Here is a 23,362-nt window from a genome sequence, read left to right on the forward strand (position 1 = left end):
AAATGTGTACGCGACCAATAAAATTTGATTTGAAAACAGATATTCAGGGTCTACTCTATAAAACTGGAGGGGAAAATAAATCATGGCCATCTTGAAGTTTTTTTTTTTTTTTTTGTTACTTCAGAAGTTGAAGGGGATGTAAAGTCGGGTGAAGGTCGAAAAGCTCAGATTTCGAAGACCGCAAACACCAACAAACATGGGCTAGATGCTTGCTGTTTAGGCCTATCCATCAGAGAGAATTAGAGAGGTGCAGATGAAAGAATCAATACATGAGCTCATAATTACCCATTTGGAGAACATATTTACAAATTGAGATATTAGAGATTGAAACTTACACCCAAAAGAGAAATAGCCTATTGGATTAGATGTTTCTCTAGAACAATCAAAACGGATTGTGTTCTCATACTGAGTACGACCAATCATCACAGATTAGTGTAGCCTCCAGATGCACCACAGATAGCCTTCCACAGGAATGCACAAGATTGCTCTTTAATGGTCAGTCTTGATTGGTTCTACCAGGAAGCGGAGTGTCTGACTAGGCTCTTTAAAAAAACAACCATACAAAAGCACACACATAAAATGTGCGCACACACACAGCCTTACCTGGTGCATGATGTTCTGAAATCAATAACAGATTATCTAGAAATCAGCTTTTCAAATGGAAGTAATTCCGAGCCATGGAGAGGCTGTATTTTCAAGTGCAGGGAGAAAGGAAGGCACTGAAGTGCTTCAGTTCAAATGTAGGCTAGGCCAATATACATCTAGAAGCAAATTCTATGCACTCCAGTAATTTTATAAATAATATCCAACATATTAAAATATGTCGCTTGACCAGATAGACTATGTCAATGCCAACCACCATGCAAACCACAATCTGTACCCCCTCGGGCAAAGGTGTTTAGAGGTGACAGCAATATGTCTGGTAAAAGAGGTTACTGTCCAATGTAACAACTTAGAAAGACCGATGAGAACAGGTGATCAAATACTTATGTCATGCAATGAAATGCAAATTAATTACTTAAAAATCATACAATGTGATTTTCTGGATTTTTGTTTAAACCTGGGGGTGAGGTTGCCAGAAAGGATCTGTAAGATACTCCTCTTCAGTTTCAGTCTACCTGCAGTGCTAGGTGCAACATACGCCAGATGACACTACCGTTTATTTTTGTTCTAATCCTGAGCTTGAGTCGGCTTAATTTTAACATGGAAAAAAGACAAAAAGGAGAACAATTATGGCTTTGTTAATGAGGAGACTTGAATTAAATTGGTCTCAAAAAGTAGAATATAAGCAAACGGATAATTTGTGAAACTGAAAGATATGAATGTTTGAGCTGATGTAAATTAGGCTAATTCCATGATGGAGCCGGCAGCCGTGTCACCTTGACATGGTTGAATCACACTGGCCTCCTGATGATGAGCGGTGACAAGTGCCGCTTCCTGGAGTGACTGCAGTCATCCCTCACCGATAACATATGAGAATTTACAAATCTATTCCATTAGGCAAACGCTGTGGTCCAGTGAAAACGGCTGCATTCACAGCTGTTTTTCTCCTCTGCATAGCAGGTGACACATTGCTTGCTGTAGTGTAGACAGTATTGTTCAGTGGTCCATTTAAATTAAACTGCTGTGCGACAGAAAAATAAATAGAGGGATGTATTTCTTTAACTCTTTCTAAAAACAAAATTGCACTGCACCAGAGACTTGGTTGTCTGACGCTAGCTGAATTATTTCCCCCCCATCATTCAGCTGAGCTCTTATGGTGCAAGTCAACACTTCTTCAAATCAAGTTGTTTTGAAATTGCTTACTGAGGAAGGAGAGGATACAATGGAACCACTTATATGTCAACATGCAAGGTAACTCAGCATTCTCTTGAAGTCCACAACATGACCCCCAAGTAAAATTTGTGCATACAATGTGACTATCAATTAGCAGAGTTCAGTGGTGTAAAGTACTTAAGTAAAAAAAATAAACTTTAAAGTACTACTTAACCTCTCTGGTACAAGTGGGACACTAGCGTCCCACCTCGACAACAGCCAGTGAAATTGCAGGGCACCAAATTCAAAACAACAGAAATCCCATAATTAAAATTCCTCAAAGATACAAGTATTATACACCATTTTAAAAATAAACTTCTTGTAAGTCCAACCACAGTGTCTGATTTCAAAAAGGCTTTACTGCGAAAGCACACTGCGATTATGTTAGGTCAGCACCTAATCACAGAAAACCATACAGCCATTTTTCCAGCCAAAGAGAAGTCACAAAAAGCAGAAATAGAGATCAAATTCATCACTAACCTTTGATGATCTTCATCAGATGGCACTCATAGGACTTCATGTTACATAATACATGTATGTTTTGTTCGATAAAGTTCATATTTATATCCAAAAATGTCAGTTTACACTGGCGCGTTATGGTCAGAAATGCATCGTCTCAAACAAACATCCGGTGAAAGTGCAGAGAGCCACATCAAAATACAGAAATACTCATCATAAACATTGATAAACGATACAAGTGTTAAAAATACGAATAAAGATAAACTTCTCCTTAATGCAACCGCTGTGTCAGATTTCAAAAAGGCTTAGCGGCGAAAGCACACTTTGCAATTATGTTAGGTCTGCACCTAGCCACAGAAACCCATACAGCCATTTTCCAGCCAAGGAGAGTGTCAAAAGTCAGAAATAGCATTAAAATTAATCACTTACCTTTGATGATCTTCATCTGGTGGCACTCCCAGGTCTCCATGTTAGACAATAAATGTTTGTTTTGTTCGATAATGTCCCTCTTTATGACTTTTCCTTTTTGTTCACGCGTTTTGTCCAGTAATCCGAATGCTTAAGGCGCGTGCACTAATAAGTCCAGACAAAAATTTTTTTTAAGTACAATAAAAGGTTAGTAGAAACATGCCAAACGATGTTTAAAATCAACCCTCCGGTTGTTTTTGTCATAAATAATCAATAATATTTCAACCGGAGAAAAGCTTCATCAATAGGAAAGGACAAACAAGAAAGGCACGTTCCCGATCAGGCACATGGCTGATGAATGGAAATTTCCACTGGCCACTGATTGAAAGTGCTGTATCTCCCTCATTTTTCAGAGTAAAAGCCTGAAACAATGCCTAAAGACTGGCCGCGTGTAGAGGAAGCCATAGAGACCGTGAACTGGGTCCTAAGTCTTTGTATGGTGGATAGGCTTTCAATGGAAAAACAGCCTTTCAAAATAATAGTACTTCCTGGTTGAATTTTCCTCTGGTTTTTGCCTGCCATATCAGTTATGTTATACTCACAGACATTATTTTACCAGTTTTGGAAACTTTAGATTGTTTTCTATCCAAATCTACTAATTATATGCATATCCTATCTTCTGGGCCTGAGTAGCAGGCAGTTTAATTTGGGCACGCTTTTCATCCAAAATTCCGAATGCTGCCCCCTACCCTAGTGAAGTTAAGTAGTTTTTGGGGGTACCTGTACATTACCATTTATACTTTTGACAACTTTTACTTCACTACATTCCTAAAGAAAATAATGTACTCTTTACTCCATACATTTTCCCTGACACCCAAAAGTACTCTTTACATTTTGAATGCATAGCAGGACAGAAAATGGTACAATTCACGCACTTATAAAGAGAACGTCCCTGGTCATCTCTACTACTGTGAAATGCCACCTTAACTGTGTGGCAACACAAAAATCTTTGGCAATTGAAACAAGAAACCGAGTTTGGTTGACTAGGGCCAGTTCTTATCATATTATTATAAGGGAGGGGTATTGGTCTGTGCTTTAGTAACCCCAAATAATCCAAACATTCTCTCTCTCTCACTCAGGATGGTGACTCAGGATTCGATATCAGGAAATAATACAGCATTGTAACCAAAAGTCTTGTCTGCTGGTATCTTGGAACCAGATTGACGTTGGCCCACATAGAAGAAACAACAAACGGAAGACATGTGCGCGCGCACACACACACAAAACCACAGAGCCAAAGCAAACAAAGCATTACTGACCCTGATGTGTGGTCTCAACAGGAACTTTTAGCCTCCTCGATATTATTAGCGCTAGTTGAGTGGCACTGACAATTAAATCTAGCCCACAGGACTGCATGCTGCATAGCCCTAGACGAGAGAGAAAAAAAGTGCCTGACGCCAAAAACCTCCCTCCTCCCACTCTGTCTATGGGGCCAGCTGAATTGTGTCCTGTAGGAAGTCAAATTGGGCATGGAGATAAGAGCCAGGCGACAGCAGAGAGCCCACCTGTAGGAGGTTGTGGGTAATTGAGAGTCAGGGGGTCAGGCTCTCTCACAAGTTGGCCTGGATTCAACTACAAAAAACGGTCACTTACAACAACTTCCTGCTTTTTGAACTTGAAGGACCTCTTTAGGTTATGTTGATGGTTACAGTCGGTTACAATCCTTTTATTGTGATTCCACACAAACATTTTTAAGGAGAGATGTCAATTGTCTTTCCATAGTTTGGATGCATAGGCACCCAATTCCGTAATAACATTATGTAATAAATGACATAAATGGGAAAACTTCTGAGAAAGACTGTCCTTTCACAGTATTCAGCTAAATGTATTGAAAGCCCATTTCGGAATAGTAGGACAAGCCAAACATGCTGCTCGAACATACAGTCCGTCATACTGCGCTGAGCACAGCAATATGCCATCTCCAAATGTGACTCAAGAGGAAAATCTACTTGCATGTCAGATTCTCAACCATCTTATCGCTGCAGCAAACACCAAAAGGTGAAACAGCTGTGACCATTGATAATCTCATCCCAATCAAAGCAAAGGGAGAAAGGTGTGCGTGAGTCTAACAAACAGGCAGCCAGTAAGATAAACCTGAGGTGGGAGGCTTGGGACAAAGGGATGAATTGAGATGGTGTTAGTGAATGCAGCTTCACTTCATGGCATGGCCTTTAATGACCCTGCAGTAAAGGCATGGCAGCAGCTCAAGTTTTCCTCTAAGCATTGGAGGTGTGGCAGTTATGGGGACTTACTACATGCGAGAGTCACAGTAGCTCACCAGGCACGCAGCACAGACTTAAATTTACATATCTGACTGCAGACAGACTGTGTGACTGTTTAATAATCAAGGTTCCCCTAAACGAAGAATAGCAGCCGTGACAAATCCATAACAATGCCCCCCTTTATAATGTTGTGCAAAGAATCCATTTATCAATCAAATACTCTACTAGGCTATATGATTGGGCTGCAACTGAGGTATAAAAAAAACATCTAAATCAATCTTACATTGTTTCATAACATTCTACTGGAAAATGGTTTCAGACATTTTTAAAAGGATGCATTAAATTGCTTGGCACAACAGTCTCAGTTGTGTTGACTTTACTTTCCCATCATAGCGGTATATCTTGGTAGCAGCCAGGTGTTAGTGGTAGTGCACTCTTCACAGGAGAGGTGCTTCCTGAGACTGCATTCTCTTCAGACATTTAAGGAAAACCCATTTAACCTCAGTCAGAAGAGCTTATTAGAGCAATAAGCTTAGGGAGAAAAAAAAAATCTGTGTATTCAACATAACTAAGGTAACCTTGTAAACCTGTAAGTATACAAGTAGGAGGGCCTCCCGAGTGGTGCAGTGGTCTAAGGCTGTGCCACTAGAGATCCTGGTTCGAGTCCAGGCTCTGGACACTCATGGGGCAGCGCACAATTGGCCCAGCATCATCCGGGTTAGGGGAGGTTTTGGCCGGCAGGGATGTCCTTGTCCCATCGTGCACTAGCAACTCCTGTGGCGGGCTGGGCGCAGTGCACGCTGACACGGTTGCCAGGTGCACGGCGTTTCTTTCGACACATTGGTGGGGCTGGCTTCCGGGTTAAGTGGGCATTGTGTCAAGAAGCTTGGGTTGTGTTTCGGAGGAAGGACGGCTCTCGACCTTCACCTCTCCCGTATGGGAGTTGCAGCGATGAGACAAGACTGTAACTACCAATTGGATACCACAAAATTGGTGAGAAAACATGATCAAATATATAAGAAGAAAGAAAGTATACAAGTAGGCCTATGGCATCAAGACTAGCAACTTTGAGAAATTACACTGCTCAGGACTGCTATTTATTGTACATCAGATGGCTTCCCTCAGCAGCCTGTACAAAATATTTTCACTTATTGCATGTTAAAAGGTAGAATTAATAAAAGTAAGTCAATGTCATAAAACTTGGTCTAGTGGGGTCCCAGTTCACTATTGTTTTGCTAAGGCCCTTCCATACTCATTCATCATAAAGATCCAAGCAGCCACTCCAGCCGGTAAATCAATTGGCTGAACTGAATTATGATTTTGTCATTTCCTCAACAGACACCCCAATCTGGGACAATTTCATCATTGCTGCTGTCTGCTGCGACAGCTGGCCCTATTTCTGTGAAGTACCTTGTTAAAGCCCCCAACCCTAGACCCCAAACTGCACATCCATTTCCCTAATCACTTTTCCACAGCCGCCCTCCGGCACGTGAATGAAAGTTAAAGAAATTGCTACGCGTCAGTCATAAAAAATCTCACCCTGGAGGCACTGGCCAACTGTGATTATTTAATCTGGGTTGTGTTTTAGTTAAGATAGCCTAGCCAGTAGGCTGTCTGACAGTATTTGATTCATGGCCCAACAATGTTTATAAGTAGGAGAAAGGGGGCTTTAGCTGTTTAGAGGGATGGTTCACCCAAAACACAAACTCACTTTATCTTATTGATTTTAGGCTACCTCATTTTATGGCGTCACCATGAGGCAATTTGAGCATGCTGTTGGAGACTGCTGTTAGGAAACTGGATTAGCAGAATAAGTAAACAAACCCAAATATTGGGTCCCTGTGTCAGTGTCCATGGACTACTCCACTGTAGGTAGCCTATCCATAACGGTCACTTCAAGAAAGATTGAGGAGTGATTGAGGAAAAGTTGTGACGAGTGATTGAGGAAAAGTTTTGGGAATAAAGGAGGTCGCAAAGAGTCGTTTGAGTGAATAATTGATCACTGAATGTCAAATAATGATTGTACAGTAGCCTACTGAAGCATTCTCAGCTGCTAGGTCAAGCCATCAAGCATGTGCGCAGGTGAATTCACTGTTGAGCGTGCATTCCACCTGTCAATCATTTGAACCACTGTCACCTGCAAGCATAGACATTAAAACCAGTAGATAGTGATAGAGCTGACATCATCCGCGTATTGCTATGCAAAACTCCCGATGACGCATGAAGCCAGAAGTATTTGAATTTGAAGTGCGCCATACTGCTGAATTGAACTGAATGGCAACAACAACAAAAAACGCTAAGGATTATGGTGAAAGCGGTAGTAACTAGCAAAGGATCATGGTCGATGTAGTCGATTTCATCCTGCTTGAGAGAGTCAACCCAACGCTGCTGGGTGCACATGCAAAGAGCGTGCATGGGGGCGTGAGCCTCCCCGTAGCCTGCCAGTCCGTAATAGTTCTGTGTCAGCACGTGGTCCTGTGTGACGACAAATGTAGTAGTCAGAATAGATCAATATTTCATTGAATATCTCGATTTGTAACGAAATATAAAATAATTCACTGTGGGGATCAAACTAATTTTAGAGCCCAAAACAGCAGTCCTATATATTTTTTAAAAAGACCGATCTGGCGATCGTAATTTACATAGGCTTTCTAAATTGCCATAAATGTTTAATGCTTTTCGACCTGTCCCCAAATTAATATAATTGGTTCAGAGTTTGTTTTGATATTTCAACTTGCTTGTCCTGATCATTTCTGGTATGGGGGGGGCAAAATCAACATGCGTGAGATGGCGCAGACACACGTGCGGTCTGGTCAGGGTGTTAGATTACGCATTTTCTAGTGCAACGTTGATAATGATGGTTTTGGGAAACAGCTTAGAGATTTAACTATGCTCCTACGAAGGTTCTAACGATGAACTTAGCCTTAAAGGGACATTTATAAATTGTTCGACTTCATATTCATAATCTCCAGCACAATCCCAACATCAACAAAACATAGAAACGTGCCATTTGACATATATTGATGTTGGAGTGGTGCTGGAGATGATGACTATGAAGTAGATTTTTTTTTTTACATTTCTCTTTAAGATGCTTTTGGGAAACCAGACCCAGTTCTAATTTTAGAGCACAAATGGCAGTCCCCCCCCAAAAAATGTCCGTTCTGGCGATCGTAATTTACATAGGCTTTCCAGGGCAGATCAGGCCCAGTTTCCCAATAGCGATGGAATTTAGGCTTACGAGTGTTAACGATGTGTCGTTACAATAGTTGCTCTGTGCTGAAAATTATTCCAGAATATAGGCTCAACAGCTCGCTGTAGCTCTTTAAATGATTTATGGCTATTCAAAGTCATCAATACAGTTTTCCCATCAAGAGAAGAAATGTTCTGTAGCCTATAACAGTGCATTCGGAAAGTATTCAGACCCAATGACTTTTTCCCCCATTCGATCCAATACAGCCTTATTCTAAAATCGATTCAAATAGTCCACCCCCCCTCAAGCTACACACAATACCCAATAATGACAAAGCAGGGGGGTTTTTTGCAAAAAAATTAAATAGAAATGTAAATATGATTTCTGTATGTCTGTATATGGTATGTATGTATGTGTATATTATTGTACTGCTCTAGGGATGCAATTATTGTTTGGATAACCTTACAATTATGTATTGATTTTAAAAAAAATATGCGATATGCAATGCAGAGAACACCGGAAGAAGAATTATCATTTAATTACCATAGTGAATTATTATAATGTTTGTTTATGCGTCAATTAATCCCATAAGGGATGGGTTGCCAATTTGACACAAAAATATATTTTTCTCCATTCATTCATAAATATTCAGACCCTTTACTCAGTACTTTGTTGAAGCACCTTTGGCAGTGATTACAGCCTAGAGTCTTCTTGGGTATGATTGCTACAAGCTTGGCACACCTGTATTTGGGGAGTTTCTCCCATTCTTCTCTGCAGATCCTGTCAAGCTCTGTCAGGTTGGATGGGGATTGCACAGCTATTTTCAGGTCTCTCCAGAGATGTTCGATCGGGTTCAAGTCCGGGCTCTGGCTGGGCCACTCAAGGACATTGAGACTGGTCCCGAAGCCACTCCTCCATTGTCTGTGTGCTTAGGGTCATTGTCCTGTTGGAAGGTAAACCTTCACCCCAGTCTGAGGTCCTGAGCGCACTGGAGCAGGTTTTCATCAAGGATCTCTCTGTACTTTGTGCCGTTCATCTTTCCCTCGATCCTGACAACTTTCCCAGTAACTGCCGCTGAAGAAAAATCCCACAGTATGATGCTGCCACCACCATGCTTCACTGTAGGGATGGTGCCAGGTTTCCTCCAGACGTGACGCTTGACATTAAGGCCAAAGAGTTCAATCTTTGTTTCATCAGACAAAATAATCTTGTTTCTCATGGTCTGAGAGTCCTTTAGGTGCCTTTTGACAAACTCCAAGCGGGCTGTCATGTGCATTTTATTATAGAGTGGCTTCCGTCTGGCCACTCTACCATAAAGGCCTGATTGGTGGAGTGCTGCAGAGATGGTTGTCCTTCTGGAAGGTTCTCCCATCCCCACAGAGGAACCATAGAGCTCTGTCAGAGTGACCATCGGGTTCTTCGGCACCTCCCTGACCAAGGCCCTTCTCCCCCAATTGCTCAGTTTGGCTGGGTAGCCAGCTCTAAGAAGAGTCTTGGGGGTTCCAAACTTCTTCCATTTAAGAATGATGGAGGCCACTGTGTTCCTGGGGACCTTCAATGCTGCAGACATTTTTGGGAAACCTCCCCCAGATATGTGCCTCGACACAATCCTGTCTCGGAGCTCTACAGACAATTCCTTCGACCTCGTGATTTGGTTTTTGTTATGCACTGTCAACTGTGGGACCTTATATAGACAGGAATGGGAATTTCCATGTCCAATCAATTGAATTTACCACATGGACTCCAATAAAGTTGTAGAAACAGCTCAAGGATGATCAATTGAAACAGGTTGTACCTGAGCTCTATTTCATGTGTCATAGCAAAGGGTCTGAATACTTATGTAAATAAGGTATCTGTTTAAGTTTAATACATTTTCTAAAACTACTAAAAACCTGTTTTTGCTTTGTCATTATGGGGTATTGTCTGTAGATTGAGGATTTTTATTTATTTAATCAATTTTAGAATAAGGCTGTACTGTAACAAAATGTGGAAACAGTCAAGGGGTCTGAATACTTTCCGAATGTACTGTATGTGTTTAAGTCTTCGTTTTATATGATTGCCATATGTTATGTATTCTAAGTGTTTTATCATGCTATTTTGTATGCAATGTTTGATTACAGACGGCATACAAGTTTGTTATTAAGGCAAATGAAAGTTCACATATTCCAGAAGGCATTTCTGCCCAAAAAATTAATATAATTTTTATTTATTTAGAAAAAAATAAGTTCAAATGCCCCTCCCATGAAGTAGTGACATGAGACATACGCCTAGCTTCTTGAAACGGGTCACATATGATTGAAATAAGCTTATAGCCTACTGTATTTATATTTTAATGCAGTCAACTCGGTTTTCATCTTAAGTATATATATATTTTTAGGAGCATATACCCACGTGGGTGATTGAAAGATGAACTAAGGTCCACACTCCAGTGCAGTTGGTAGTGCAAAGTTGGTAGTGGTAATGCACCTTAAAGTTGGTTGCCAACAGCCATATAAAATCCAAAGAAGAAGAAGCCTGAAGGAGGAGAGATTACTAGAAACAAACTCGGTTTACCCGTTTATCTGTGGATTAATTGTCGGAGTAGAGGACCTTGTGTGCTACTGGGGCGGCAGGTAGCCTAGTGGCTTGTAACCTAAGGGTTGCAAGATCGAATCCCCGAGCTGACAAGGTAAAAATCTGTCGTTCTGCCCCTGAACGAGGCAGTTAACCCAGTGTTCCTAGGCCGTCATTGAAAATAAGAATATTTTCTTAACTGACTAGTTAAATAAAGGTAAAATATTTATTACATTTTTTTTTTTTTTTATTTAGGTTAAACTCAATGTTTATATTCCAGGTCAAATTAGCTAGCAACAGCAAGCTAGCTAAATTGCCGTACATGTTTAATGCTTTTCGACCTGTCCCCAAATTAATAGTTGGTTCAAAGTTTGTTTTGATATTTCAACTTGTCCTGATCGCATCTGGTGTGGAGGGGCAAAATCAACATGGGCGCGATGGCGCAAACACACATGCGGTGTGTTAGATTAATCGTTTTCAAGTGCAACGGGAAATAGGGAAATAGCTCAGAGATTTAAGTATGCTCCTACGAAGGTTCTAACGACGAATTTAACCTTAAAGTGCCATTTCTAAATTGTTCAACTTCATAATCTCCAGCACCACCACAACATCAACAAAACCTAGAAACACGCCATTTGACATATATTGATGTTGGTGTGGTGCTAGAGATTACATTTCTCTTTAAGATGCTTTTGGGAAACCAGACCCAGTTCTGTCACCACTGGAAATGTAATTAACACATAACCCATAATGGCAGTAATGCATTCACAACCCCCATGCATTTTAAAGTAAACTGGCGCTAGGACATTGACTGCACTAAGATTAAGCATTTATACATTTGGTTTACAGAGCCATTCAGCAAATGCCATGGTATAATTCACCAAGGGTATAATGACTCTTAATACACATCTTCTCTATTTAACTAACGTTAGCCAGGGAGGTAGCTGTCATTCTAAATTCAAAGATGTTCAGCAAGCCAGTTTGAGGCGTATGGCGAAGGGATATTCGTCAATAAAAAATACACAAAAGGGGTTTCTTTGTTTAACTGAATGGCCACATTGTTCACTGTGTGGCTTTAGGTTGTGCAGCTAAATATAACTACAGTAAAAAACATGTTCGAAAATTACATGGATGTCAAATAGCGAATGCTAACTATGTTAGTTTGCTAGCTACCTGCAATACAATAGATGATTGGGACTCTGCGATGCGGATATATAGCAAGCGCTAGCTAGCTAAGACAGTGCAGCACAGAAGACACCGAACGCTAAAGAACATCACATTATTTGGCTAGGACTAACGTTATTCAGCCAACTCATTCGAATTTCGTGTTTCAAATGTAGCATTGTCATTCGCTGTCACGTACCTTGATTTTTTTCACCTCCTCCACTGTCAAATAAGCCGAGGCAAGAACGTCCCACTGACCATTAAACCCGTGTCAGTATCGTAGATAAACGTCAGTGCAATGGCTAGCTAACGTTTCAGCAAGATTTCCAGTAAGCAGCTGGACCACAACACAGCCTTCGCGAGGGTGCGTAAAGATTCGACGTGTTCGATCGTTCCGTCCTTCTCTCACTGAGGCACCTCCTACTCCAGATTTTGAGGGAGGATAAAATCCCGGAATTGCGCTCAATTTGCCTCCAATAATAACCACCCAGTGAAGAAGAACGATATACTATTCATTATGCGACTGCATGAGAAGGACCAAACATTGCTACGAAGATGTTTGTGTGTGTTGTTGAAAACGCTATCATAATGTCGCATGAGGCTCGAGGGGCTGCTGAATTATTCATGAGGGGGCGGGTGCTCAGATCCTGCGTTCAAAAACAAGTGGGAAGGTGATATTTTCGAGAAGGGTGCAATTGCAGCCCACAATGTGGGGGCGTTCCTGCACGTGGGCATTCCTGAATCTGCAGGAACTCCTCCCTATACTTTTATTGGTCCATTTTTAAGTTAGGACAGGTGGAAGGCAGTAGGTGGCGTTAATGCACAATAACTTTGGATATCAGCTGCCGATAAACCCCACAGAAGAAGGGGCGGGGGCGACAATGGTAGCTAGCTAGCCGTACACCAGTGGTAGACAGCGTCCTTCGCCCCCCCCCCCCCCCCCCCCTGTCGGGCACTGTTTTCTTCGCAGTTCTGTTGACGAAACGAGGGCAGGTGTTCGTGAGGCGGGAGTGAAGGACACTGTGTGCTAGTTTAGCCAGCTAGTCCTAAGGAGGACTCCGGTACACAGCAGGCGGGAGGCGAGGGCAACACCGTGTGCTAGCTAACTAGCAAGCTAGCACATGGTGTCGCTAACTATCAAGTTAGCTTGTTAGCTAGCACACGGTGTCGCCCTAGCCTCCCTTATGCTGTGCTTTTGACAGTGTCCACTTGAACGCCCCTCCAACTCTATCATCCCTGAGCTACAACTTTTCCCACATGCTGACCTCACGTCACCTACTAAGAAAATTAGGATACCTCGATAACAGCATTTTTGGCAGTTAAATGCAACAACAAAATATTATTTATTAAAACCAATCTATTAATATGGTTTTTGAACACTATAATTTGTTTACAAGCATGATAGTTGTGCTTTTAGTTTATGCTTGACGTAGCTTGTTGGCCATTAGTCAATCGGCGTATCTCAATGAGTTCAAAGCATGTGCACGCATCCAACTAGTAATTACAACTTCATAACTGGTCATTTCCACCTTCCCACTTGGTTATGAATGCAGCATTGTCAAAGTAGCATACTGTAAAATGCAAGGTCATGTCAATCAAATGTACATTATTTACGGAATAACTCTGTAGTAACAACATTGTAGGTACATAGAACCTGCTATGTAATTGCAATAGAGGTTATTTACACAAGTGGAGGGAGGTCTTGTGGGTTACGTAGCCAGTGTCTCCAATCTCGGAATGAGTCATGCTGGCTTCGTCTGACACACACACACACACTGCTGCAATCTCAGAGTTTTGTTTTGTCTAGGAAAGTTTTCTCATAGCGAAGATGATGATATCTGTCTGAGATCCACATACCTTGCTTACTCCTGCTTTACATGTGTGTAATCTCTGTGAATCTTTGTGTGGGAAATACTATAATACTCACATATCGCAATACCCACATACTATAGAGATGGAACACTACAATGTACAATCTAACAAATTAACATCCTCTCACCCATCAAATCAAACTGTATTTGTCACATGCGCCGAATACAACAGGTGTAGATCTTACCGTGAAATGCTTACTTTGCCAGTCACAAGTTGGAACATTAAGCTAACTATTTCCTAACTATTTCCTTTTTCTTTTGATTCAACTACCTCTTACCTATTGTATATTACCAGAATGAATGTGATAAGATAATGAGGGTGTCACGACTTCCGCCGAGGTCGGTCCCTCTCCTTGTGGCGTTCGGCGGTCGACATCACCGGTCTTTTAGCCATCGCTGATCCATCTTTCATTTTCCATTGGTTTTGCGACGTCACCGGTCTTCGAGCCATCGCTGATCCATCTTTCATTTTCCATTGGTTTTGTCTTTATTTTCTACACACCTGGTTTTCATTATCCAATTACATGTTCATGTATTTAACCCTCTGTGTCCCCCATGTTTGTTGTGCATGATTATTTCTATGTTCAGTTCGGTTCATTATGGTTGGTTTTTCGACGGGTGCTGTGTTCACCCGTGCGTAATATTTACCGTTGGTTTTTGGTCAAGTGTATTTGTTTACCTTGTGCCTTCATTGTTTGAGTAAAGTACGTTGCTCACTCATTTTGCTCTCCTGCGCCTGACTTCATGCACCAGCTACAGTCACCTTCTGACAGAATCACACACCAAACCATATGGAGTCAGCAGGAGCAGACAACCCCGAATTAGGGGTCGAGGAGCGCGTCCAGCAGCATGCGGCCATGTTACAACATCTCGGCATCGCCATGGATCGCGTCCTGCAGAATCTGGACCACTGGGAGAGAAGAGGAGTTCCTCCAGTGCCTCCACCATCATCACCAAGGACACCACTACTCACCCCTCCTCACCCGGTCCCAGTGGGATTTAGCTCAATCTTTCGAAGGAGTATGATGGGACAGCTGCGGGATGTCAGGGGTTCCTACTCCAGCTGGAGCTCTACCTAGCAACCGTCCACCCGGCTCCTTCGGGCTGAGAGAGTGTGTCCGTCCTCGTCTCCTGTCTCTCAGGGAAGCCCTGGAGTGGGCCAATGTCGTATGGGAGGAAGGAGAAGCGGTGTTGGACCAATTAGAAGATTTCACCCATCGCTTCCGGGCAGTTTTTGACCACCCGCCTGAGGGTAGAGCGGCAAGTGAACGGCTCGTCCAACTTAGGCAGGGGACGAGGAGCGCACAGGAGTTCTCTCTGGACTTTCGGACCCTGGCCGCCAGCGCGGGATGGAATGACCCTGATCGATCACTACCGTTGTAGTTTGAGCGAGGATGTCCGTCGGCAATTGGCCTGCAGGGACACCACTCTCACCTTTGACCAGCTGGTGGACCTGTCCATCCGGTTGGATAACCTGCTGGCTACCCGCGGATGTCCAGATTGGGGTCTGTCGATTCCAGCACCACAGCTCCTACGGCCATGGAGCTGGGATGTGCTGCACGTAGGGCGATCGGAGGAGGGCCCGGTCCATGCACCATCTGTGGCCGCAGAGGGCACACTGCCGGTCGGTGCTGGAGAGGTTCCTTTGTCACCCCAGGTGAGTCGGCACCAGGCTCACCTAGAGCCCTCAAACACATGTTTGTGTATATTAATTTTCCTGAGTTTTCCCCGCATTCCCAGCATAAGGCGCTCGTACATTCAGGCGCAGCTGGGAACTTTATTGACAGATCATTTGCCCATAGTTTAGGGATCCCTATTGTTCCAGTGGATATGCCCTTCCCAGTTCACGTCCTAGATAGTCGACCATTGGGGTCGGGGCTATTTAGGGAGGCCACCGCTCCACTGGGCCTGGTGACGCGGGAGGATCACAAGTAGAAAATCTGTTTTTTCCTTATTGATTCTCCCGCGTTTCCCGTGGTGCTGGGTATACCCTGGTTGGCATGTCATGACCCGACTATTCCGAGGAAACAGAGTGCCCTCACGGGGTGGTCACGAGAGTGCTCGGGGAGGTGTTTAGGGGTTTCCGTCGATGCGACTACGGTGGAAAGTCCAGACCAGGTCTCCACCGTGCGCTTCCCCTCTGAATATGCCGATTTGGCTCTCGACTCAATTACCACCACGGGGAGGATTGTGCGATAAATCTCCTGGTTGACGCAGCACTTCCCAGGAGTCAAGTGTATCCCCTGTCAGAAGAAGAGATGGCGGCTATGGAAACATATGTCTCCGAATCCCTGGAGCAGGGGTACATTCGGCCCTCCACTTTACCTGCCTCCTCGAGTTTCTTTTTTGTGAAGAAGAAGGATGGAGGTCTGCGCCCGTGTATTGACTATCGAGGCATCAACCAGATCACGGTGAGGTACAGTTACCCCCTACCTCTCATAGCCAGTGCGATTGAGTCAATGCACGGGGCGCACTTCTTTACAAAATGTAATCTCAGGAGCGCTTACAACCTGGTGCGTATCCGGGAGGGGACGAGTGGAAGACGGATTTAGTACCACCTCAGGGCACTATGAGTACCTCATCATGCCGTACGGGTTGATGAATGCTCCATCAGTCTTCCAGGCCTTTGTAGACAAGATTTTCCGGGACCTGCACGGGCAGGGTGTAGTGGTGTATATCGACGACATTCTGATATACTCCGCTACACGCGCCGAGCATGTGACCCTGGTGCGCAGGGTGCTTGGTCGACTGTTGGAGCATGACCTGTACGTCAAAGCTGAGAAATGCCTGTTTTCCCAACAGTCCGTCTCCTTCCTAGGTTACCGCATTTCCACTTCAGGGGTGGAGATGGAGAGTGACCACATTACAGCCATGCGTAATTGTGACGTCCTGACCATAGTAAGCTTTTATTTTCTATGGTAGAGTAGGTCAGGGCGTGACTGGGGGGTTGTTCTAGTTTATATTTTCTATGCAGGGTTCTATGTTTGATTTTCTATGTTGGTGATTTGTATGATTCCCAATTAGAGGCAGCTGGTTATCGTTGTCTCTAATTGGGGATCATACTTAAGTAGCATTTTTTCCACCTGTGGGTTATGGATATTATTTATGTTTCTGTGTAGTTGCCTGTTTAGCACTGCTGTCACGTTCCTGACCTATTTCTGTTAGTTTGTTGTATGTGTTAGTTGGTCAGGACGTGAGTTTGGGTGGGCATTCTATGTTGTCTGTTTCTATGTTGGTTTAAGGGTTGCCTGGTATGGCTCTCAATTAGAGGCAGGTGTTTGGCGTTCCTCTAATTGAGAGTCATATTTAGGTAGGTTGTTTCACAGTGTTCGTTGTGGGTGGTTGTCTCCTGTGTCTGTATGTATGTTCGTGCCACACGGGACTGTAGCGTTTGTTTGTAGTCGTGTACCTGTTCGTGCGTTCTTCACGTTATATGTAAGTTCGTGTCCAGGTCTGTTTTCATCGTTTATTTGTTTTGTAGTTTATTCAAGTATAGTTCGTTTTCTGTCTTCGTTGTTTTGTCGTGTCTTAAATAAATCATGTCATCATACCTCGCTGCACATTGGTCTTCAGATCCCTCTCTCCTCTCCTCGTCTGAGGAGGAGGAGGATTTAGAGTATCGTTACAACTGCATTGTCGTCACGGTTCGTTTATTCTTTATTTTGTTTTTGTATTTGCTTAAGTTTCACTTTCATTAAAATTATGTGGAACTCAACGTACGCTGCGCCTTGGGTCCGACCTTCATTATTACGAACATCGTGACAGTAATTGGCCAACTCCCACCACGGTAAAGGAAGTGCAGTGGTTTCTAGGGATTGCCAACTACTACCGGAGGTTTATCCGGGGCTTTGGTGAGGTAGCGGCTCCCATTACCTCACTGCTGAAGGGAGGACCGGTGCGTTTGCAGTGGTCAGCTGAGGCGGACAGGGCTTTTGGTCAGCTGAGGGCTCTGTTTACCTCGGCTCCCGTGCTGGCTCATCCGGATCCCTCTTTGGCGTTCATAGTGGAGGTAGACACGTCCGAGGCTGGGATAGGAGCCGTGCTCTCTCAATGCTCGGGCACACCACCAAAGCTCCGCCCCGTGCCTTCTTTTCGAAGAAGCTCAGCGCGGTGGAGCGAAACAATGACGTGGGGGACCGGAAGTTGTTGGCTGTCGTCAAGGCTTTGAAGGCGTGGAGACATTGGCTTGAGGGGGCTAAACACCCTTTTCTCATCTGGACTGACCACCGCAATCTGGTGTACATCCGGGAGGCGAGGAGACTGAATCCTCGCCAGGCAAGGTGGGCCATATTTTTTTACCTGTTTTGTTTTCACCCTATCCTACAGACCAGGTTCCCAGAACGCGAAGGCAGACGCACTGTACCGGATGTATGACACAGAGGAGCGGCCCATGGATCCCACTCTCATACTCCCGGCCTCTTGCCTGGTGGCACCGGTAGTGTGGGAGCTGGACGCGGACATCGAGCGGGCATTACGTACAGAGCCCACTCCCCCCCAATGTCCAGCTGGGCGTCTGTACGTTCTGTCTGCTGTCCGCGACCGTTTGATCTATTGAGCCCATACGTCACCATCCTCTGGTCATCCGGGCATCGGTCGGACAGTGCGCTGTCTTAGTGGGAAGTACTGGTGGTCCACTTTAGCTAAGGACGTGAGGGTTTATGTCTCCTCCTGCTCGGTGTGCGCCCAGTGCAAGGCCCCTAGGCACTTGCCCAGAGGGAAGTTACAACCCTTACCCGTTCCACAATGGCTGTGGTCGCACCTGTCGGTGGATTTCCTAACGGATCTTCCTCCATCACAGGGTAACACCACGATCCTGGTCGTTGTGGATCGTTTCTCTAAGTCTGTCGTCTCCTCTCTTTGCCCGGTCTCCCTACGGCCCTACAGACTGCGGAGGCCCTGTTTACACACGTCTTCCGGCACTACGGGGTGCCTGATGACATAGTATCTGATCGAGGTCCCCAGTTCACGTCTGGAGGGCGTTCATGGAACGTCTGGGTTCTCGGTCAGCCTTAGATCGGGTTTTCACCCCGAGAGTAACGGGCAGAGAGTGAAGAGAGAGTGAACAGGGATGTGGGTAGGTTTCTGCGGTCCTATTGCCAGGACCGGCCGGGGGAGTGGGCGGCGTTCGTGCCCTGGGCAGAGATGGCCCAGAACTCGTTCCGCCACTCCTCCACTAACCTCTCCCCCTTCCAGTGCGTACTCGGGTACCAGCCGGTTCTGGCGCCTTGGCATCAGAGCCAGATCGAGGCTCCTGCGGTGGATAACTGGTTAAGGCGCGCTGAGGAGACCTGAGACCTTCAGCGGGCCATGAGGCGCCAGAAAACCTGCGCAGATTGCCACCGCAGTGAGGCCTGGCTCTCGACCCGAAACCTGCCCCTCCGCCTGCCCTGCCGGAAGCTGGGCCTGCGGTTTGTGGGGCCATTCAAAGTCCTGAGGAGACTGAACGAGGTATGTTACAGGTTACAGCTTCCCCCCGATTATCGAATTAACCCCTCGTTCCATGTGTCTCTCCTCAGGCCGGTGGTGGCTGGTCCACTCCAGGAGTCTGAGGTGCGGAAGGTTCCTCTGCCCCCTCTGGACATCGAGGGGGCCCCGGCGTATGCAGTTCGATCCATACTGGATTCGAGGCGTCGGGCGAGGGGCCTTCAGTACCTCGTGGAGTGGGAGGGGTACGGTCCGGAGGAGAGATGCTGGGTGCCGGTGGAGAACGTGTTGGACCCATCGACGCTGTGGGAGTTCCACCGTCTCCATCCGGATCGCCCTGCGCCTCGCCCTCCGGGTCGCCCCCGAGGCCGGTGTCGGCGCGCGTCAAGGGGGGGTACTGTCACGACTTCCCCCGAGGTCGGTCACTCTCCATGTACTTGCGGCATTCGGCGGTTGACGTCACCGGTCTTCGAGCCATCGCTGATCCATCTTTCATTTTCCATTGGTTTTGTCTTTATTTTCTACACACCTGGTTTTCGTTATCCAATTACATGTTCATGTATTTAACCCTCTGTTTCCCCCATGTTTGTTGTGCGTGATTATTTCTATGTTCAGTTCGGTTCATTATGGCTGGTTTTTCGACGGGTGCTGTGTTCACCCGTGCGTAATATTTACCGTTGATTTTTGGTCAAGTGTATTTGTTTACCTTGTGCCTTCATTGTTTGAGTAAAGTACGTTGCTCACTCATTTTGCTCTCCTGCGCCTGACTTCATGCACCAGCTACACTCACCTTCTGACAGAGGGTAGAGAAATGATCCTTGCCCTGCTGCCAAGTGTAGCCTACAGATCTAAAAGACATAAATCAAATTATTTTAATTTTGGAAAGAATGTAAACATCTGGATCAGTCCTAGGGGTTGATCAAACAACAACGGTTTCTGAAGGCCTGCACCTGGAGGTAAGGTGAAGAGAGACATGCAGACGAGGCTGGGATGCATTTCTGTGCTATCTTCTCATCATAATGCAAATGTATGATTCCCTTATCACAAACCAGAGATAGGAATGCCATTTCTCTTGGTCTCTGGACTATGTTTGAGAGATGCCAATCGTTCATGGGAACACAGTGTACGAAATACATCTGGGGTTGGACATTAATTACCTAACAATGGCCTATTCCCTCTCAGTGGACTCAAACAAAAGATAGTTATGTTCTAGAATGTATTTATTCTATTTTTGTAAGTCCTCCAAGGACCACACACATGCCATGCTGTCCCAAAAAATAGATACTATAGCTTACTGAAGCCATTTTTGCAAACCCACTGAACCAGTTCTTCAGCACACAAATTAACCGTCAACAATACCGTGGCCTACATACTTACTCTTTATGTAAATCAAGTGAATCATGTGACAACATGTCTGGTCAAAGTATCCACACACATCCTTCCATCTGTGATTTACATGCATACAGAGACTAACAAAGAAAGACACATTCCTTTTGAAATGCAATGTGTTGAGTCAAAAGACTGTGCCAGGCCAAAGTAATGGACAAAGTAAGGAAAAAGCCTAACGCAAAATAGATTAGATTCCCAGTTGTTCAGTGCCAATGCTTAATTGAATAAAACAGCGGTGATTGATAAGTCGGGTTTGCTGGCTGAGGCTTTGAACTGGCCTGAAAGAATGGATGGGATTTTAATGCTTTACCGCAGTGTTTCCAAACCATTTCTTGCTAAAGACTGATGACCAGTTCCTCTTTGTGAAAGTCCCAAATCAGCTCTTAGCGCCTTCAAATTGTGTTTATGATTACCAAGCTGTGCTGTTTGTTAGCTGCCTACACTATATCTTAACATTTCTATACACCCAAAACATTGTATTGAATGTGTCAAATTCTGTTTATTACGATGTCAATGCATGATTTGCATCTCTGCTCTATAACTTGGAGTATAGCCAAGTACAGAGAGGTTATAGAAAAGAGGAACACATTAAATATGACAGTGGAGCCAGGCAGGCAGATAATTACAATAAATAAAAACACCCATAACATGGTAGTGACTGAAATAGAGAGAACAGGGAATGAACCGTGCTTACTTAAATATTATTTGTTGGATATGTTAAACATTGTGTATTTCCCTGTAGATTTCAATAGATTGTTCTCCGTTTTACTGTATAAGGTCCACAATTCAACCTATCTTGATTTGAAATTGATACTGGAAATTCCTGGAGTCCAACTCCGCTCAACAGACAATGGCTGCCAGCATGCAGTAGGCAGCCGTTCCATCAACGTCAGTCGGTTGACATTGACTTACTGGTTTAAGTTGCTTCTCTTAATAAAAGTAATACCTGAGAAGGTCACGAGCCCCATATATCTAGTTAAGGGAGCCCTAACAAAATGTCACTTCCCACCTGCCTGGGATGAAAAGGCAAACTCTGATGGAAAAATTGAATGGGCTGTTTAAGGAATCTTCGACCCATCCTCCCACATCAATACAACCTGAGGCCAAATTGAATTACATGTAAGTCTCCTCACACATACACACAACACAACACAACACACACACACAGTAGGCCTCTTCATTCCTCTGAGACATATCTGCAACACACAAAATGATTAAGTTGTTTACGTTTGTTGGTTCCTTTGATCACAGGATAGATTACACATGCTCCAGACCCCCAGTCCCATTACACACACGTTATTAAGGTCTATTCTTTTTTTCAGCATTTCCATTTTTAGCACCATTAGGTCCCCCAGGTGGGTATCGGGGACTGCTGCAATAATCTAAATTGGATTTCCTTTCCTCAAGGCTGCACGTTTCATACCCTCCGAGTCAGATCTCCCTGGGTGTCTGACTATCTATTAATCTAGCCCGCCCAGTTCATTTATTTTGCCCTGGCCCCTGGAGAGGAAACCCTGCCAGCCCTCCCTGGATGGATTCAACAAAGCAACATGGCAAAGCAAGTTGCTGCTGTTTACTTCCTGTCCCCTGTTGAACCTCTCCTGAGTCCATGATTAAACAGTATGGTAGCCTTAGTAACAGGCTCAAAATATAAACAAACCTTAAGGCTCACTCAAGCACAGTTGGATTCATTATTTGTCAATGATTTGTCATGTGTCTAACATCATCTGTCATGTTTCTATGTCAGATTTGAGGGCTATGAATATAAATCTTAAAACAATTATATAAACATTCCCATAAACTATAGATCTTATGCCAATATCTAGTTAGGGGATTTAAGACATGTCTATCAGATGAGTAGAGGAACAAGAGGTCTCCTAGCTCACTGTATTGAGGCTGTGTGCCCTTAATCAGGAAAATTAAATCAGTTCAATTCAATCAGGTTGAATCTTCATGACAACATTACTCTTCATGTTGAACTGAGTGGGTTTTACAACATGTTGCAGCATTAGCCACAAGATAGCAGAAGGAAGGTTGAATATTTTGGGGAGTTTCGGATGTTGCTTATCCTGTTGATATTCTCTTTCTTCCTTGGAAGAACCAACCTCAGGGGTGGTTAAGATGACATTGGTGGAGCCCCCCTTTGTGGGTGCTGGAGATAGAAGGCTTATTTTGAGCTCCAGGCAGCATCCTTCCTATTGGTCCATGCCAGCTAAGCACCATCAGAGACGGAGCACATGCCAATTGATCCTGCTAATCATTTTATCCCACTCTGGTATATCTGTTTTGGAGGAATTTGGGCCAGCCATCAGTGTCACATCAAAAGTTGTGATTGAAATGGATATAACTGCTAAATTATCTCTCTTCAGCAGGAACTGTCTTGTAATTTAAAAAAATAATTGTCCTTCAATTCATATTCATTGGTATGGTATGCACTATGTAGCCTGTGTATGCATATGACTTTGCCGTTGTGAAGGTCATTGTGAATGCAGTTATTGACTATATGATTTATTTATTTACTACGGTTTTCATCATGACAATCTTGTGTCATTTCACAGTGTGAATGGAGAAGAGGCTAGATTTCTCCCCAAATCATCAAATCAAATCAAATGTATTTATATAGCCCTTCTTACATCAGCTGATATATCAAAGTGCTGTACAGAAACCCAGCCTAAAAACCCCAAACAGCAATGCAGGTGTAGAAGCATGGTGGCTAGGAAAAACTCCCTAGAAAGGCCAAAACCTAGGAAGAAACCTAGAGAGGAACCAGGCAATGAGGGGTGGCCAGTCCTCTTCTGGCTGTGCCG

The 23,362-nt window shown here is 44.2% G+C and overlaps 1 protein-coding gene across 5 annotated transcripts in view; it reads right to left on the bottom strand.

Annotated features, from left to right (window-relative positions):
• The window catches only part of LOC139577113 (protein TANC2-like), a 137,721-nt gene extending 125,261 nt beyond the window's left edge, over positions 1-12,460 (bottom strand). For 3 of the 5 annotated variants that reach the window (XM_071403984.1, XM_071403976.1, XM_071403967.1), the window contains exon 1: positions 12,071-12,459. The gene's annotated coding sequence lies outside the window, so the exon portion shown is untranslated. Of the gene's footprint in view, positions 1-12,070 lie in introns of all 5 variants that reach the window. The other 2 variants (XR_011675213.1, XM_071403945.1) reach the window with 1 other exon arrangement.
• Between the last annotated feature and the right edge of the window lie 10,902 nt (positions 12,461-23,362).

This window comes from Salvelinus alpinus, chromosome 1 (genome assembly GCF_045679555.1).
Source record: "Salvelinus alpinus chromosome 1, SLU_Salpinus.1, whole genome shotgun sequence".
NCBI lineage: Eukaryota > Metazoa > Chordata > Actinopteri > Salmoniformes > Salmonidae > Salvelinus > Salvelinus alpinus.